Source organism: Muntiacus reevesi, chromosome 5 (assembly GCF_963930625.1).
Source record: "Muntiacus reevesi chromosome 5, mMunRee1.1, whole genome shotgun sequence".
Classification (NCBI taxonomy): domain Eukaryota; kingdom Metazoa; phylum Chordata; class Mammalia; order Artiodactyla; family Cervidae; genus Muntiacus; species Muntiacus reevesi.
The window spans coordinates 30,365,603-30,386,141 of NC_089253.1; the positions used below are offsets into that span (position 1 = coordinate 30,365,603).

Here is a 20,539-nt window from a genome sequence, read left to right on the forward strand (position 1 = left end):
CTATTCTTAGTCTTGTGCCTTTCCACATAAATTTTAGAAACAGGTTGCCAATATCTGAAAAATATATTATTGGGATTTTCATTAGGATTTTGTTGAATATAGAGTTGGAAAGAATTGACATCTTACTAAATGTCTAAATACTAAATACTAAAACTCTCCAATCCATGAACATGGAATATCTCTCCACTGTTTTAGATCTTTGATTTTTTCATTGTAATTTTATAATTTCCTGCATATAGACCTAGTAGTAAATATAGGCTTAAGTATTTCATGACTTTAGTTTTATTGTAATGTTAATGTTTTGTTTTTATTCAAATTTAAATAGCTAATTGTGAGTATATAGGAAATAAATTGACTTTCATATGTTAAACTTGTATTTTGCAACCTTATTTTGCATGTATGTTTATAAGTTCCAGGACTTGCTTTTTGTTTCTACTTTGGATTTTTCTACATAGCAAATCATGTCAGTTTTATTTCTTCCTTTCCAATCTTTGTGTCTCCTTTTCTTGTCTAATTGCCCTAGCTGGAAATTCCAGCATATTGATAAATATAAATACAGTGGACATCTTTGCCTTGATCTTGATCTTAAGGGAAAAGTGCCCAATTGACGTGATAAAATGATTTTTTCTTAAGCTCGTTGATATATTGGATGACACTGACTAATTTTCAAATGAAGAATGAGCCTTGCATCCCTGGAATTAATTCAACTCACCGTTGTCTATTATTTATTTTGTATATTGTTAAACTTAAGTTGCTATTATTGTGTTGAGGACTTGTGCATTTTTATTCATGAGTAATATTGCTGTGTGGACTTCCTTTCTTATAATGTCTTCATCCATTTTGGCATTAAGGTAGTACTAGTCTTATAAAGGAGAAGACAATGGCACCCCACTCCAGTACTCTTGCCTGGAAAATCCCATGGATGGAGGAGCCTGGTAGGCTGCGGTCCATGGGGTCGCCAAGAGTCGGACACGACTGAGCAACTTCACTTTCACTTTTCACTTTCACACATTGAAACCTTAGGAAATGGCAACCCACTCCAGTGTTCTTGCCTGGAGAATCCCAGGGACGGGGGAGCCTGGTGGGCTGCCGTCTATGGGGTCACAGAGAGTCGGACACGACTGAAGTGACTTAGCAGCAGCAGCAGTCATAAAATGAGTTAGGGAAGTGCATGCTACGGTTCCGAGATGGTGGGCGGCGGCGGGATGGGGGGCGGTCTCCTGGAGAACTCTAACCCCCTCATCTACGAGCGCTCTGGGGACCGGCCTGTGACCGCGGGCGAGGAGGACGAGCAGGTTCCAGACAGCATCGACGCGCGCGAGACCTTCGATCTGATTCGCTCCATCAATGACCCGGAGCATCCCCTGACGCTAGAAGAATTAAACGCAGTAGAGCAAGTCCGGGTCCAGGTGAGCGACCCCGAGAGCACAGTGGCCGCGGCCTTCACACCCACATTCCACGCCGCAGTATGGCCACCCTTATTGGCCTGTCCATCAAAGTTAAGCTTCTGTGATCCCTTCCCCAGCGTTTCAAGATGGATGTGCGCATTACACCAGGGACCCATGCCTCGGAACATGCAGTGAACAAGCAGCTTGCGGATGAAGAGCTGGTGGCAGCCGCCCTAGGGAACACCCACCTGCTTGAGGTTGTGAACCAGTGTCTATCAGCTCGGTCTTGAGCCTGGATTTTGCTCCCAGCCCTACACAGGGCTCATGGCCTCGTTTTCTTAAATCACTGACAATAAGAAGCAAACATTTTGCATTTTGTAATAAACCCTTAAATTATATTCATTTAAAAAATAAATAAATAAAATGAGTTAGGAAGTGTACCTTCTATATTTTCTGGCAGATATTATTGAGAGTTGTAGTTTCTTGTTTGAATGTTTGGTATAATTCATTAGTGCTCTCTTCTTTTTTGAAGAATTGTGTTTTTATTTTTAAAAAGTTCTTATCCAATTTCTTTAGTGGCTGTAGACATATTATGATCATTTACTTTTCCCTTCTGTGAGTTTTGATTGTATCTTTCAAGAAAGTTGTCCATTTGATTAAAGTTATCAAATTCATAAAATTGTCATATATGCATAAAGTTGTCATAATATTACCTTATTATCCCTATAATGTCCAGGAGATCAATAGTAATATCTCATTTTTAATTTTTAGTATTAATAACTTGTGTCCAGCTAGTGGTCCATCAATATTATTGATATTTTGAAAGAATCCATCTTTTGGTTTCCTTGTTTCCTCTATTGATTTCCTGTTTTCAATGTCATTGATTTTTTACTCTAATTGATATCGTATCTTTGCTTTGCATGGTCTTAATTTACTCCTTCTCTAGTTTCATAAGATGGAAGTTTGGGTTATCTGTTTTGGATTTTTTTTAATTTACTTATTTATTTTTTCTAGTGCACATTCAATACTATATGTTTTTCTCTATGCCCTGCCTTTGATACATCCTAAAGATTTTGATAAATTATATTTTCATTTTCATTAAACTGTTTTAAAATTTCTCTTGAGACATATTCTTTGACCCATTTGAAATTTAATGCTATTTAATTTCTAAATATTTGCAGATTTTCTAGTTACCTTTCTGTTATTTGGGGCTTCCCTGACAGCTCAGTTGATAAAGAATCCGCCTGCAATGCAGGAGACCCCAGTTCAATTCCTGGGCCGGAAAGATTCACTGGAGAAGGGATAGGCTACCCACTCCAGTATTCTCAGGCTTCCCTTGTGGCTCAGCTGGTAAAGAATCTGCCTGCAATGTGGGAGACTTGGGTTCAATCCCTGGGTTGGGAAGATCCCCTGGAGAAGGGAAAGGCTACCCACTCCAGTATTCTGGCTTGGCGAATTCTACGGACTGTATAGTCCATGGGGTCACAAAGAGTCAGACACGACTGAGCGACTTTCACTTTCACTTTCTGTTATTTATATCCAATTTAATTCCATTGTTGTCTAAGAATAACTTTTTCTAATTTCTATTCTTTTAAATAGTTTTATATATGTTTTATGATCTGGTTCAGAACATGGTCCACACCATCAGTAAATGTTTCATGAAAGCCTGAGAAGAATGTGTAGCTAGTAACTGTTATGTGGAGAATTCTATAAATGTCAAATATCTCAAGTTGGTTCATAGTGCTCCTTAGATCAACTATATTCTTACTGATTTTCTGCATACCTAACATATCAATTACTGAAAGACAAAACTCACTAAATTTAAAATATAGCCAGGAAACTCACTATATTTCTCATCTCTTCCCTCTATAAGAAAGGTAGCTTTATTCTCCCTTCTGATTTTCTTTAAGCTTTCTCTCTGCCTTTGACCTTTCTCCTTGATTTTCCATTTCTAGGAATATGGTATTGTTAGACATGTTTTGGGTATTTATTCCACTTTGGGTTCTTTGAGATCTTAGATCTGTGGTTTAGCATTTGTAATCAGGTTTGGAACATTCTCAGATATTGTTGCTTTAAATATTGTTTTCTGTGTCACTCTTTCTTTTCCTTCTAGCATGCTAATTAGGTGTGTGTTACACTTTCCAAAATTGTCCCATGGTTCTTTAATATTCTTTCTCTTTGCATTTTAGTTCAAGATGCTCTACTGACCTATGTTCAAGATCATGAATTCTCTCTTCAGCTCTGCCTAGTCTACTGATGAACCCATAAAAGACATTATTCTTTCTGTTATAGTGTTTTTCATTTCTAGCAGTTCCTTTTGATTATTTCTTCTTGCTTTCATCTCTCTGCTCACATCACCCATCTGTCTGGGATGTGTGTAATGTTTGTGCTTGCCAGATGCTTCAAATTCTTCTGGTGTCCTAGATTTTGTCTCCACTCTGGACATATGTTTCCCCAGGAAATCTTCCTCAGAGAAAGTCTGTATAAGGGATTTGCTGCAAGATTCATTTTAATTTTAAGTGCTTTAATGTTCAGTCTATTCCAATGACATTTTGGGGACCTGGATTTTAAAAAGTGATCTAGTGGCCATAGTACCCAAACAAGAAGCAACCCAGTGACTAGATTACTTGGTTCTGAAAATTAAAACCTTTGTCTTTTTTCTCACTGTTAAACTGGAAGAATGTTTAACTTCGGCTGTTCGTATTCTCATTTATAAAGCTTTATAAGAACTGCTACTTTTAAAAACAAAAGAAAAAGTAAAAAAAAAAATCCCATAATTTGATTAGGAGTAAAGAAAGGAGAAAGTTATACAATAGCAGAATTGCTCTAAAGTCTTCCAGACAATGAGCAACAGAAAGAAAATTTTCTGAAAGTCTTCTAAATGTCTTTAGGTAGAGTGTTTAAATTAATTCTTTCACCAACAATATACCAGAGGCAGTGGCAAGTTATGATACATAGTATTAGACAGAAATAGTGAACTAGATATCAGATTCCATTCATGTTCATTCACTCAACAAATATTTACCAAGTGATTTCTATTTGCCAGGCATTGTGAAGTGGTGTTACTAACTCATCCTGTGAAATTATGCAAATAATTTTATTTTTTTTGAGTTTCAGTTCTACAACACAGAACAAGGAGAATTATATTTGCCCACAGCCCTTATTTTGAGGTACAAATGAGTTAGTAATTGTGGATGTCATTTGAAAAACATATAACAGACTGTAGTTTTATTTATTTACTTTACTTAAACTAAATACAGTTTCAGTTCAGTTCAGTTCAGTCGCTCAGTCATGCCCAACTCTATGTGACCCCATGAATCGCAGCATGCCAGGCCTCCCGGTCCATCACCAACTCCCGGAGTTCACCCAAACTCATGTCCATCAAGTCGGTGATACCATCCAGCCATCTCATCCTCTGTCGTCCCCTTCTCCTCCTGCCCCCAATCCCTCCCACCATCAGGGTCTTTTCCAATGAATCAACTCTTCACATGAGGTGGCCAAAGTATTGGAGTTTCAGCTTCAGCATCAGTCCTTCCAAAGAACACCCAGGACTGATCTCCTTTAGGATGGACTGGTTGGATCTCCTTGCAGTCCAAGGGACTATCAAGAGTCTTCTCCAACACCACAGTTCAAAAGCATCCATTTTTCAGTGCTGAGCTTTCTTCACAGTCCAACTCTCACATTCATACATGACCACTGGAAAAACCATAGCTTTGACTAGACGGACCTTTGTTGACAAAGTAATGTCTCTGCTTTTTAATATGCTGTCCATGTTGGTCATAACTTTCCCTCCAAGAAGTGTCTTTTAATTTCATGGCTGCAATCACCATCTGCACTGATTTTGGAGCCCAAAAAAATAGAATCTGACACTGTTTCCACTGTTTCCCCATCTATTTGCCATAAAGTGATGGAACCAGATGCCATGATCTTAGTTTTCTGAATGTTGAGCTTTAAGCCAACTTTTTCACTCTCCTCTTTCACTTTCATTAAGAGGTTTTTTAGTTCCTCCTCACTTTCTGCCATAAGAGTGGTGTCATCTGCATATCTGAGGTTATTCATATTTCTCCCAGCAGTCTTGATTCCAGCTTGTGCTTCTTCCAGCCCAGCATTTCTCATGATGTATTCTGCATATAAGATAAATATGCAGGGTGATAATATACAACCTTGACGTACTCCTTTTCCTATTTGGAACCAGTCTGTTGTTCCATGTCCAGTTTGAACTGTTGCTTCCTGACCTGCATATAGGTTTCTCAAGAGGCAGGTCAGGTGGTCTGGTATTCCCATCTCTTTCAGAATTTTCCACAGATTCTTGTGATCCACACAGTCAAAGGCTTTGGCATAGTCAATAAATCAGAAAGAGATGTCTTTATGAAACTCTCTTGTTTTTTTGATGATCCATCGGATGTTGGCAATTTGATCTCTGGTTCCTCTTCCTTTTCTAAAACCAGCCTGAACATCTGGAAGTTCAGAGTTCATGTATTGCTGAAGCCTGGCTTGGAGAATTTTGAGCATTACTTTACTAGCATGTGAGATGAGTGCAATTGTGTGCAAGTTTGAGCATTCTTTGGCATTGCCTTTCTTAGGGATTGGAATGAAAACTGACCTTTTCCAGTCCTGTGGCCACTGCAGAGTTTTCCAAATTTGCTGGCGCATTGAGCACAGCACTTTCACAGCATCATCTTTCAGGATTTTAAATAGCTCAACTGGGATTCCATCACCTCCACTAGCTTTGTTCGTAGTGATGCTTTCTAAGGCCCACTTGACTTCACATTCCAGGATGTCTGGCTGTAGGTGAGTGATCACACCATTGTAATTATCAGGATCGTGAAGATCTTTTTTGTACAATTCTGTATATTCTTGCCACCTCTTCTAATATTTTCTGCTTCTGTTAGTCGACATTCTAGGAATCAGCAAACCAAAATGGACTGGAATGGGTGAATTTAACTCAGATGACCATTATATCTACTACTGTGGGCAGGAATCCCTTAGAAGAAATGGAGTAGCCATCATAGTCGACAAAAGAGTTCGAAATGCAGTACTTGGATGCAATCTCAATAACGACAGAATGATCTCTGTTCGTTTCCAAGGCAAACCATTCAATATCACTGTAATCCAAGCCTATGCCCCAACCAGTAATGCTGAAGAAGCTGAAGTTGAATGGTTCTATGAAGACCTACAAGACCTTTTAGAACTAACACCCAAAAAAGATGTCCTTTTCATTATAGGGGACTGGAATGCAAAAGAAGGAAGTTGAAAAACACCTGGAGTAACAGGCAAATTTGGCCTTGGGGTACGGAATGAAGCAGGGCAAAAGCTAATAGAGTTTTGCCAAGAGAACGCACTGGTCATAGCAAACACCCTCTTCCAACAACACAAGAGAAGACTTTACACATGGACATCACCAGATGGTCAACACCGAAATCAGACTGATTATATTCTTTGCAGCCAAAGATGGAGAAGTTCTATATAGTCAGCAAAAACAAGACCGGGAGCTGACTGTGGCTCAGATCATGAACTCCTTATTGCCAAATCAGACTTAAATTGAAGAAAGTAGGGAAAACCACTAAACTATTCAGGTATGACCTAAATCAAATCCTTTATGATTATGCAGTGGAAGTGAGGAATATATTTAAGGGACTAGATCTGATAGACAGAGTGCCTGATGAACTGTGGATGGAGGTTCATGACATTGTACAGGAGACAGGGAATAAGACCATCCCCATGGAAAAGAAATGCAAAAAAGCAACATGGCTGCCTGAGGAGGCCTTACAAATAGCTGTGAAAGGAAGAGAAGCAAAAAGCACAGGAGAAAAAGAAAGACATTCCCATTTGAATGCAGAGTTCCAAAGAATAGCAAGGAAAGATAAGAAAAATACAGTTTATGCACACTATAAACTTATGTGTATAGACACATTGGTTTATGTGTATTCCATTTATTCTTATTTCCAAGTTTCCTTACATTTATCTTTCCTCATGAGAGGAAAAAAAAAAAAACAGCTCAGTCTTCCTACTTCAGTTTTCTGATCCATCCTCTTAGAACTTCTGCCTTAATTTCACAAAAGTAAATCTGTACCTAAATAAAATCTTACTAGTGTCTAACATTTTAGATATGCAAATTGTACCATCAGTTTTTAGTGCAGATGGAAAAGGTCAGCCAAGGAAGTGACTAGGTGAGTCAAGGCAAGGACGACCTAAAGGATGTGACAAATCCATACAGCCACCTTCCTATGAAAATCACAGACCCTTGAGGTCTACAATTAATAACAATAACCGTACTGCTCCCTCTTCTCTGAGCTCTTCGTGGAGGGTACCGAGCTGTAACCACCATCTCCTCCCCGTGGCATTATTTCTTGGTTTACTGTAAAGACATTGCACAGAGAGACTGATTTGTCTGTATCTCCTTTCCTCACATGGGAAGAACTCTCCAGCCAGCATTCTGCCCCTAATTTCCACCCATTATGCTTATGGAGCAATATGCTGTGCTGTCCAGAGTAGATAAAACCCAGAGACTCTCCCTGTATTATGCTCATCAAATGACTGAGATATAAATTAAGTTCTAAGCACAGCAAATGACTAGCTGCAATGTACATTGGTTTATCATAATATACCAACTCTCTCTTTCTTCCAGAACCTCAGACATTCGGCACAGCTAGTTTCCTCAGAAGAAGTTGGATTGTACACTACAGAGGGTATCTAAACTTTAAGAAAAAGTGTTTGCCTGACTTCCTGGAGGCTATTAACAAATTCTGCTATCTTTTCATTACAACTTTCCCCTTTGCACTGAAGCCCTTCTATGGCATATCTTTAAATGTCGTTCAGAAATTAAGAGCACCAGACCCACAGGGTGAAAAGGAAGAAAATTGAATAAAGAAAAAAATTAGGGGGAAAAAAACTCAACTGTTCTTAGAAGCAGAAAAGGTCGTTTGCCAAACTGTTATCCTAGAGAATTAAAAAATAAGAATTTAAAAATAAAGTCATTGGACAAAAACTATAGAATTTGTTGTGTAAAATAGTGAAATCTTGGGGAAAACAAATAAGAAACGGGTGACAGAGGTAAAGATTATTTTTACAAAGCGTGAAGTAAAGGTCAGAAATACCGTTCCCTTGATTTTTATTTATCCTTCACATCATGTACTGAAACTATAGAAAAACAGATTGAACACCTCTGGTTCTAACCTTGATTTTGTCGTTGTTGGAATTGGGGCCCCCATGCTGTTGAGTTAAATTCTCTTTATTTTGTAATACAACAAGTGCTAATTTAGGGAAAGAACAAAGGGTATTTGGTTATGTCAGAGATAGAAGATGCTTTATGGCAAAATTGGTATCAATTAGAATTAATTAGTAAAATGGCTTATTGATGATAATAGTAGCAGCATGAAGTCAAAGTTGACTTTTTTTCCCTAAAAAATGATACACCAGAGGGAAGAAAGTATAACATCCTATAGAGAGAAAATTAATACCTTGAAGATGATGAATCTAAAATAATCCCCATAGATTCCACATATGTGTGTTAATAATATACGATATTTGGTTTTTCTCTATTTGACTTACTTCACTCTGTAGGACTCTAGGTCCATCTCCATCTCTACAAATGGTATTTTTGCAGGGTGGGAATAAAGACTCAGGCGTAGAGGACAGATATGTGGATGGGGCTCAGGGGGAATGAATCAGGAGATTGTGATTGACCATATATACACTACTATGTGTAAAATAGACGGCCAGTGGGAACCTGCTATATAGCACCGGAAGCTCACTTCAGTGCTCTGTCATGACCTAGAGGAAGGGGATGGGCCTGGGAGTTGGGAGGAAGACTAAGAGGGAGGCGATACACGTAGACATACAGATGATTCACTTTGTTGTAGAGCAGAGACTAGAATATTTTACAGCAAATATACCCCAAGAAAAGAAAATCTTAAGAAACATCAAAAAAAATAAATAAATAAAGTAATTCCCTTAAAAATGGGTGAGTTTAAACAGCATAGTAGTTTGGACTATTAGAAAGATATATTAAAAACTCTAAATCCATCCATCACAGCTGTGCTCACACTTTAACTCTGTGAGATCAATAGAAATGAAAGCATTTCTCTCCACTATGTTCATAGAAAAACTGAAACCAAACTAAGAATCAAGACTGCATCTAGCTCTTCTGATTATCAGACTTCAGCTTTAAAAAAAAAAAAAAATATATATATATATATATATATATATATATATATATAATTGCCCTTGTTAAACACAGACACACACGTATACACACACACACACACATGCATATGTACAGAAACCCAAAAGCACCTTTATTATTTGATATGATAATTCACACCCACATGTAGATGATAGTGTCCCATTAACTTATGACCTTGAAGAAGCCTCTCCATCAGTCAGGGTGCTCAACAAACAATCAGTTTGGACTGAATAAATATAAGCAAGATTTTTAATTAGGCTCGAGTTTTTAAAACAAGGGAGGCAACAACAACTAACCATCCCAGGGTATTCACTGAGATAAATATTTTCTGTGAGTTACATCAATCCATTTTCATAAGGTTCCTGTAAGGAAGTGTTGTGATTCTTTCTATACAGAGGAGAACAGTGATATACAAAGAAATTAACTAGCACATCATGGTTGTTGCTTAGTCGCTCAGTTGTTCCTCTTTGCGACCCCATGGACTGCAGCCCACCAGGCTCCTACATTCATGTGATTTTCCAGGCAGGAATATTGGAGTGGGTTGCCATTTCCTTCTCCAGGGGATCTTCCAGAGCCAGGGGTCAAACCCACGTCTCCTGCATTGCAGGCGGATTCTTTACCATCTGAGCCACTGGGTAAGCCCAGCGCATCACGGTAGCATAGGTATTAACTGCTGAACTGAGATTTGTGTTCATTTAGTTTTATGCCAGAACCTACTCTCTCAAATCTCGCACTGCACTGCCTGGGTCAGACCTGAGCTCTCCCACCTGAGCTTTATGAATGCTTCCAGAATACATATTCTTTGCATTAAAATAAGCCTCCTTGCAGGATATTGGTCCTGAAAAAGGATGATGTATTTCTAGGAAACATTCTCCTACAGGAAACTGTGATACAGAGATTTTGAAAGGCAGCGTTGCTCTGGCTAAGGGCCAATTATTGTGTGTCTTTCACTTAGAAATTATATATTTGCCTTTTAGAGTACTTTTAACTGGACAGAAGCACACAGATCAAAAGCATGCTGTTAGAGGTAAGGATTTAATTACAGATGCTGGATTCACATGCTGGTGCAGGCAGGAGCTCCTCACAAGGGACTCAGACCTTGAAGACTGGGAGCTGACCTCCAGCACCAGCTGCTATTAAAATCACCGTTTTACAGAAAAGGCCAATAGCAGGACTCCAGTCACTCTGCACATTCTTCAGATAAACCTTTGCTGGCTCAAACCACACCAGTGTAATTTAAGAAACAGTATATGTGGAGAAAAGAGAAAGATGAGAGAGAAGTGGTAAGTCTGAGTTCTTTCCTTAGAGTTACTAAAACAACCATCCCAAAGGCCCCAGAAAGGGCACTTCATTACCCACAATTTGCACTTCAGGGGGGTGGGAGTTTATTAGGCAGCAGTGTTCTCACAGCCCTTAAGACACCTACCAGCATCCTGGCTTTGTGAGTGTTTGTTCTCCCTTGATAGAAGTTATCCAAACAGAAGTGGTAGGATTCACATTCTAAATAAATGCTGGAGAGGGTGTGGAGAAAAGGGAACCCTCTTACACTGTTGGTGGGAATGCAAACTAGTACAGCCACTATGGAGAACAGTGTGGAGATTTCTTAAAAAACTGGAAATAGAACTGCCATATGACCCAGCAATACCACTCCTGGGCATACACACCGAGGAAACCAGATCTGAAAGAGACACGTGCACCCCAATGTTCATCGCAGCACTGTTTATAATAGCCAGGACATGGAAGCAACCTAGATGCCCATCAGCAGACGAATGGATAAGGAAGCTGTGGTACATATACACCATGGAATATTACTCAGCCGTTAAAAAGAATTCATTTGAATCAGTTCTAATGAGATGGATGAAACCGGAGCCCATTATACAGAGTGAAGTAAGCCAGAAAGATAAAGAACATTACAGCATACTAACACATATATATGGAATTTAGAAAGATGGTAACGATAACCCTATATGCAAAACAGAAAAAGAGACACAGATGTACAGAACAGACTTTTGAACTCTGTGGGAGAAGGTGAGGGTGGGATGTTTCAAAAGAACAGCATGTATATTATCGATGGTGAAACAGATCACCAGCCCAGGTGGGATGCTTGAGTCAAGTGCTCGGGCCTGGTGGGCTGGGAAGACCCAGAGGAGTCGGGTGGAGAGGGAGGTGGGAGGGGGGATCGGGATGAGGAATACATATAACTCCATGGCTGATTCATGTCAATGTATGACAAAACCCACTGAAATGTTGTGAAGTAATTAGCCTCCAACTAATAAAAAAAAAAAAAAAAAGTTAAGCTCCAAAAGACCTTGACACATTTTGCTCCATGTCTGAATAAAGAAGCTCTTGATACTGAAAAATGTAAAATATTTTTGGACTTCCCTAGCGGCTCAGACAGTAAAGAATCTGCCTGCAATTCAGTAGGCCCGGGTTCAATCCCTGAGCTGGGAAGATCGCTTGGAGAAGGGAATGGCAACCCACTCCAGTGTTCTTTCCTGGAGAATTCCATGGACAGAGGAGCCTGACAGGCCACAGTCCATGGAGTCTCAAAGAGCTGGATAAGACTTAGGGACTGAACAACAACAAAATAAAAGTAAAATCAAAATTGAAAGGAGCTTTCAGTGGAAATTCATCAGTTTTATCCCTCAATTTATTCATGCATCCTTTTAGCATCAGAGTTACAGATTTCCACCAGCACACCCAGTCTTGCTTCAGGCTCTGGAATTAGAAATTTCCACAGGTGAGGGAACTTTCCTGAGAGATCTGGTGGCCTTGAAATTGACCTTGTGTGAGATTTCAACCAGATAGCTGAAGATGGATTGATAAATCCTAATAAGATGAGACCAATAGGGAGAAGAGGGGATGAGAACCATCTGTGTGATTCAGGATTGGTGTAAGCACTTGAAAGGAGCTGGTTCTAGTCCCCAGTAATAATACATCCAGAGACATAAACAAAACTATCTATGGAGAAGGTATAAAATGCATAAAAGGGATCCAACAGCAAAGGGATGCTTGAGAACAGGAAAACTATTTCAGTTTCCAGGATCCAAGTTCCTGGACTCGGCTGAGAATTATGACTCTTATTTTCAGCTTGCGGACTATCACCCAGGCAGGAGGAGTCAGCAGAGTAACTGGTAGCCTGGCATTTGATCAGCTGAGTTGCTTCGTGTGTGGAGTAGGGAAAAGATACAGATAGAGTCCCCTGTTGGGAGTCCTACACAACAGAATGCACTGCTGCTGCTAAGAAATAATGTTTTCTGGCAATGCAGGGCCCCACGAACCATACAGAGGCAGGTCCCTAGACATTCCACTCTGTGAAGCTTCCTGATTTTGCTCATATTCCATCCTTTTAATTGCCCCCACATGTGAGTGCATTCATGGGACATTTTGCTCCTGACATAAAGTCCCATTTCTGAAACACAGGGGATGAAAGAGTGATGTGACATAATGTGTGAAGTTGCTTCAGCCGTGTCTGACTCTTTGTGACTTTATGAACCATAGCCCCCAAGGCTGCTCTGTCCATGGGATTCTCCAGGCAAGAATACTGGAGTGGGTTGCCATGCCCTTCTTCAGAGGATCTTCCCCGCCCAGTGACTGAACCCGCCTCTTTGAAGTCTCCTGCATTAGCAAGTGGGTTCTTTACCACTAGCACCACCTGGGAAGCCCGATGTGAGATGAGGCTCACCGAATTTTAGTTGATTCTTCACCTATTTCTTGTTCTTCATTACTCTTTATTAATTAACCAATAAGAAATCATTGAACAATTTTCAGCAAAGGGATAACAGAATCAGATTCATGTTTAATGTGGGATATGGACATCAGATGGAGAAGGAAATGGCAACCCACTCCAGTATTCTTGCCTGGAAATCCCATGGACAGAGGAGCCTGGCGGGCTATAGTCCGTAGGTTGCACAGAGTTGAACATGGCTGAAGCATGCACGTATGGAGATCAGAGGGGTGAGGATGATAGGTGTGTTGAAGATGATTACCCTTAAAGCTTTTGGCATTAATGCCTAAATGGATGGTGATGCTCCTGACTGACATAGGAAACCCTGGAAGAAGAAAGCATGTATCAGAGCCACCAGCTTGACATCCCATCAACATTGGAAAGTGCTTATGTCTCCCAAGTGTACACATCAGCTCCATAATAAGATGGTCAATTTGAGAACACAAGAAGAGTAAGAGCTAAAAAATAAATAAATAAAAATTAAAAAAAGAAGAGTAAGAGCTAGAAATAGAAATTTGAGAGTCATCAGCATAGAGATGTAGGTGAAGTTATGGACACAAAGAAGAATATGCTGAGAAATTCGATACTGGGAAGTTCTAAGCACAGGAAACAAGACAATTCTGTGGCAAAGAGTTAAAGTCCTGAAACCAGAAGATCTTTGTCTAAATTCTTATTCCTTCATATATTTTTATTATTTTTTTATTATTATCATCATCAATATTATCAGTATTAGGCAAATGAAAGTATGACTGCAAAGGAGACATATTTAACACATAGATGGAAGTAATCAAATTGAGAAACAGTTGAAAAGAGGAGAGAGGGGAAGAATGAGGTCTTCTAAGAAGAAAGGAATAATTGGGCTCCAGAGTTTAGGTCAAGATATTGGCCTCGGGAAGGAGGCAAGGCAGCTCCTCCCCTGGAGGGGAGTGAAGTGAAGTGAAAGTGCTAAGTCATGTCCCAGTTCTTTGAGATCCCATGGACTACAGCCCGCCAGGCTCTTCTGTCCATGGAATTCTCCAGGCAAGAATATTGGAGTGGATAGCCATTCCCTTCTTCAGGGGATCTTCCCGACCCAGGGGCTGAACCTGGGTCTCCTGCATTGCAGGCAGATTCTTGACAGTCTGCGCCACCAGGGAAGCCCTAGGGGGAAAGGAAGGACACAGAGGGAGCTCTCATCTGATAGCTTCTAGGCTCTTCTGTTCTTTTCAAATGTGAGAGTGACATCATCTCCTGAAAAAGGAGATCATCCATGTGTATGTGTGATGTGTGTGTGTGTGTGTGTGTGTGTGTGTGTGTGTGTGTGTGTGTTGGCAGGGGGAACAGGGAGAGAGGGGAGGGTGTAGCGGGGGAGTGGCCAAGCCAGCCAAGCCTTTTAGGAACACGGAGACAGTCTGAAGGGTCTGGATGCAGGGAGGATGTGCGGGCTTGGTGAAGGGTAACGGGAGCCTTGGCAGTTCTGCAGGACCACTTGAGGTGGGAAAGAGTGAATTTAAAGCTGAAGCAATGTGTTTTCTCTTACAGCTTCTTCTATCACATCTTGGTTTCAAGCACAAACATAGTGGATGCTTGCATTCATTGGCGTTGGTATTTTAACAAACAGGAATAATAACTTAATAGGAGGGAAAGAGGGGATTTCTAGTATTATTGAAACGGTGGATGAGTGCAAGTTGGAAGAGGAGGAACGTGAAAGAATAAATGGGTGATGGTCAGAATGGCCATCATCAAAAAGTCTACAAACAATAAATGCTGGAGGGGGTGTGGAGAAAAGGATGCAAACTGGTATAACCACTATGGAGAACAGTGTAGAGATTCCTTAAAAAACTGAGAAGAGAACTGCCTTACAACCCAGCAACCCCACTGCTGGGCGCATACCCTGAGGAAACCAGAAATGAAAGAGACACAGGTACTCCAATGTTCATTGCAGCGCTATTTGCAATAGCCAGGACAGGAAAGCAACCTAGGTGTCCATCGGCAGATGAATGGATAAAGAAGATGTGGTGCATATACACAGTGGAATATTACTCAGCTGTAAAAAGGAATGTATTTGAGTCAGTTCTAATGCAATGGATGAACCTGGAGCCTATGATACACAGGGAAATAGAAGGAGAAAGACAAATACTGTATATTAATGCATATATAAGGAATTTAGAAAGATGGTGCTGACAATCCTACATGCAGGACAGCAATGGAGACACAGGTGTAAATAACAGACTTTTGGACTCAGTGGGAGAAGGCAAGGATGGAATAATTTGAGGGAATGGCATTGAAACATGTATATTACCATATGTAAAACAGACAACCAGTGCAGATTTGATGCATGAAGCAGGGCACCCAAAGCCGGTGCTCTGGGACAACCCAGAGGGATGGGGTGGGGAGGAAGGTGGGAGGGGGGATTGGGATATGGCAGGGGGACACATGTACATACCTATGGCCAATTCATGTTGATGTCTGGCAAAAAACCATCACAATACCGTAAAGTAATGACCCTCCAATTAAAATAAATGAATTTTCTAAAATGGATAATAATCTAAAATAAATAAATGGGTGAGATCAAAGAGAATGGCTCTGATGAAGTCCAGCAGTGACTCAATGAGATTACACCCCTGAACAGAGAGCTGCGTGGTGGGCAGGCTGGAGTGGCAGAGGACACCTGGATTCAAACTTTTGGGGAGAAACCACCACACTCAGACTATCTCTCTCCAACAGTCTGAATCTTCTCTCCGGGGACCCTGCCCCACTGTTCTCACTGATGCTGAGGGCATCTCTATACCAATGAGCAAACCAAACAAAATGTCTTTATAACCCCTGAGCTCATCCCGATGTCGTATGACTGGTCACCTTTCTTTCTCGATGTCAAACCGCTAAACGAATGAGTCATACAAGCTGCACTCCTCTCTTCCTCTCTCTTTTCTTTCTTTGTCTTAGGAATCTTTTTTTTTTTTTTTTTTTTTTTTTAGTTGGAGGTTAATTACTTCACAACATTTCAGTGGGTTTTGTTATACATTGACATGAATCAGCCATGGAGTTACACGTATTCCCCATCCCGATCCCCCCTCCCACCTCCCTCTCCACCCGACTCCTCTGGGTCTTCCCAGTGCACCAGGCCCGAGCACTTGACTCATGCATCCCACCTGGGCTGGTGATCTGTTTCACCATAGATAATATACATGCTGTTCTTTTGAAACATCCCACCCTCACCTTCTCCCACAGAGTTCAAAAGTCTGTTCTGTACTTCTGTGTCTCTTTTCCTGTTTTGCATGTAGGGTCATCATTACCATCTTTCTAAATTCCATATATATGTGGAATACAGCATATGTTAGTATGCTGTAATGTTCTTTATCTTTCTGGCTTACTTCACTCTGTATAATGGGCTCCAGTTTCATCCATCTCATCTTATTTCTATCCCCAGCCCTACAGAAACCCCACTCCCCATTCTTCAGTGTTACTAGTTTTCTCTACCAAATCCAATGAGACTTTCCCAATAATCTCTTCCTTGAAGAAAAGTAAGTGCTTTGAGAAACAAAAAGTAAAAAGGATATTTCAGGTGGAAACATAGCTTTGAAATAAAGGCAAGTGTCCTGCCTGTGTTTTCCTCTAAGAGTTTTAGAGTATCAAGTTTTATATTTAGGTCTTCAATCCATAAAAAGAATAAAATAATGCCGTTTTCAGCAACATGGGTGGACCTGGAGATTATCATAGCAGGTAAAGTAAGTCAGACAGAGAAAGATAAATATCACATGACATCCCTTAACTGTGGAATCTAAAAAAAAAATGATACAAACCAACTTATTTACAAAACAGAAACAGACTCACAGATTTAGAGAATAAATTTATTATTACCAAAGGGAAAAGATAGAGGGATGAATTGGGAGTTTGGGATTGACATGTACACACTATATTTAAAATAGCTAACCAATAAGGACCTATTATATAGACAACAATACTTCGCATCCACGTGATGCAAAGAACTGACTCATTGGAAAAAACCCTGATGCTGGGAAAGATTGAAGGCAGGGGGAGAAGAGGACAACAGAGGATGAAATGGTTGGATGGCATCGCCGAGTTGATGGACATGAGTTTGAGAAGCTCTGGGAGTTGGTGATGGATAGGGAAGCCTGGCGTGCTGCAGTCCGTGGGGTCACAAAGAGTCGGACACAACTGAGTGATTGAACAGATCACAGGGAACTCTGCTCAATATTCTGTAATAATATAAATGGGAAAAGAATGGATACATATATATGTATAACAATCACTCTGCTATACACCTGAAACTAACACAACATTGTTAATCAACTCTACTCCAATATAAAACAAAAATTAATAAAGTGAAAAATAAAGGGAAGTAAACAGAAGCAGTAGCAGATGGTTCAGGGCACAATTCATTAAAATTAAAATTGGAAAAGTAGGACAGAGGTGAAGTCAGTCCACTTTTGCACACTAGGTCTTCCTGTTACAGCTTAATTGTAGGCACTAGAGAGTATTAAGAACTTTTTAGCAGAGGAATGGCATAGAGACTGTGCTATTTCAGGAAGATGAATCTGTTCAACATCAGAATAAATGGTTAAAATCTATGGATCTGGTTAGGAAGATTCATTTCCATTCAATAAGCATTTGTTGAGCTTTCCTACGGACAAGTGCTGGTCACTGCCCCCCTGACATAGCCCGGTGAACAAGCTACACGCTAGGTATAAGACAAAGTAAATATAATAGGACACAGTTTCCTTTAGACATCACAACTTCAATCATGGGAGCAGTGGGGGAGAACTTTGGATAAATAGCTCTAATGTAAGACATTACAGGAGATGTTTCAAACCAAAAATAATCACTAAATTTTATGTAAGTTTCAAGGAGCAATCAACTAAGACCAACGGACATGGTGGGTTGAGAGAAGGTCAATGGAAGTGACATGGCGAATGTCTTGACGGAGGATGACATATGAGCTGGGGGAAGTGATGAGAATTACACAAAATAGGGGCTTTTGCCCCTGTTACTCTGCATCATCTATATAATCTGACCCACCCCTCCAGCCCCTAGTCTAGTGTTAGCTTGGAATTTCAGGTCAGGGGTATGGAGTGCTTGGTTATGAAGCAGGCTTCATCCTCTAAATGTTCTGACTTGAAGGAGATCAGAACTAGGCTCTTGGAGTGATCTGATTCCTGTAACAATGAGATATTGTTGACTATTGATCTATGAGAAGACCACAAGGATGATCTGTCCTGTTGGTGATTAGGGAGCAGTGAAAAGAGAGAAGAGGAGAGAGAGGAAGCCCCAGAGAGAGTAGGTGAAACATGACCCAGGCTTCCCGTCCATCTCAAGAGACTCTGATTCTACTTTCTTTGGGTTCAGGGCTTGGGTCCGCACCTCTGGTTAACGCCTCAGTGCGAGGGTCAGTGGGGGCTGCTGGCAAGAACAGAGATACAGTTAGCTGCATCGCTGACCTGCACTATATTCTCAGGCAAACCATCTTTCCTTGACTTACTGTCCCTACCTTAAATTGAGGATAATAATCCCTGGCCCTTTGTTATCACTTTAAGTGGAAAATGAGAGCCTGAAGGTGAAGGACTTTAAAGTCACAAAGACAAAGGAGCTCTTACATAAAATTTCCAGAGTCGTGTCAGCTTCAACTAACATTTATGATTCTCTCCTCCAAACCGGTCTCCATTTCCTACATCACGTAGCCTGAATGAACACAACCGACAAATTGTCCCTGTCTATGGGAAGAAGTTAACCCTTTAAAAGCGGTTCGCTGTAGATGTGATATGAATGTATTCAGAGAAGATAAAAGTGTTGAAGGAGGAAGAGAAAGGCTTTTTATTTAACGCCCAAATTTCCATGTTTGGCTAAACTTGAGAATTTTGTTTATTTCTACCAGTTATATTTACTGTGGTTACACCCCGAGAAGTCTGATCTTAATTCTGCAAACGCTGCGGCCAGCTATGGACTGTCCAGGGTGACACCGCAGGCGGGAAGCAGCGGACACTGACAGAGGTCACTAGCAGGTCCCGTCCTGGACTCGAGGGGAGGAAGTTAGCAGGCCCTGGGGCGGGGTCGTGCCAGGAGCGAGCTCTGATCCTGCTGTTTGCTGTGGGTGGGGCGTTTTAGCAGGACTGCAGGGAGGGACGCATCTCTCTATCTGGGGGCTGGAAAAAAACTGGTGCTCACATCGCAGGCCTCGGTGCCTCAGGAGCCTCTTATCTAATGTGTGACTGCAACTATTTTCCCAAGAAAATTAAAGCGACTTAGTCAGTTAACCTGAAATTCCCAGCAGGGCTCTGCTGCTGGGTTGGAAGTTTTCTCTCCAGATTGCGGAGGCTGAGAGAGCAGGAAGCGCGGAGCCCGTCAGAGGTGGGGTTCCACTGCCCCCTAGTGGGGACTGAAGGGACTGCCGCCTGTACCCCTCGCTCCAGAGACCGTCAGAGTGATTGACAAGCAAACAGCCCAGAAGGTTGAGCTTCCCAGGTGATTCAATCGGTAAAGAATCCGGCTACAGTTAAGGAGACCCGGGGTTCGATCCCTGGCTTGGGAGGGTTTATAGCCCATATGGTTACCTAGAGTTGGACACCACTGAAGTGATTTGGTGTGCCCGTAATTTTAGATTCTCCCAATGAGACTAAAATTTAGGTTTGCTTCCTCTAAGCAGCTCATATTCTAGAGGAGCTGGCAGAGGACAAATAATTGCAGACAAATCTGCTAAGAACCTGTGATGGTTAATTTTATGTCAACTTGTCTAGGTCATGGTACCCAGTTTTGGGTTTAACGCTAGTCCAGATATTTCTGTGAAGGTATTTCTTGGATGAGATTAAAGTCACAACCAGTGGATTTTGTAAAGATCAGATTATCTTCTTGTACTTCGGGTAGGTTTCATCCTACCAGTTGAAGGCTTTATGAGAAAGTGTGCATGCTCACTTGTTTGGCCATGTCCAACTCTTTATGACCCCATGGACAGTAACCCACCAGTCTCCTCTGTCCATGGGATTTCCCAGGCAAGAATACTGGAGAGGGTTGCCATTTCCTTCTCTAGCGGACCTTGCTAACCCAGGAATCAGGCCCACATTTCTTGCATCCCCTGCATTGGCAGGCGGATTTCTTACCACTGAGCCACCTAGCAAGCAGCTTCCCAGGTGGCGCAGTGGTAAAGAATCTGCCTGCCAATGCAGGGGATGCAAGAGACCTGGGTTCGACCCCTGGGTCAGGAAGATCCCCTGGAGTAGGAAATGGCAACCCTCTCCAGTATTCTTG

General features: G+C 41.1%; 1 pseudogene; it reads left to right on the forward strand.

Annotated features, from left to right (window-relative positions):
- The first annotated feature begins 1,183 nt into the window (after positions 1–1,183).
- LOC136169018 (cytosolic iron-sulfur assembly component 2B pseudogene) lies at positions 1,184–1,781 on the forward strand (annotated as a pseudogene).
- Positions 1,782–20,539: the final 18,758 nt, after the last annotated feature.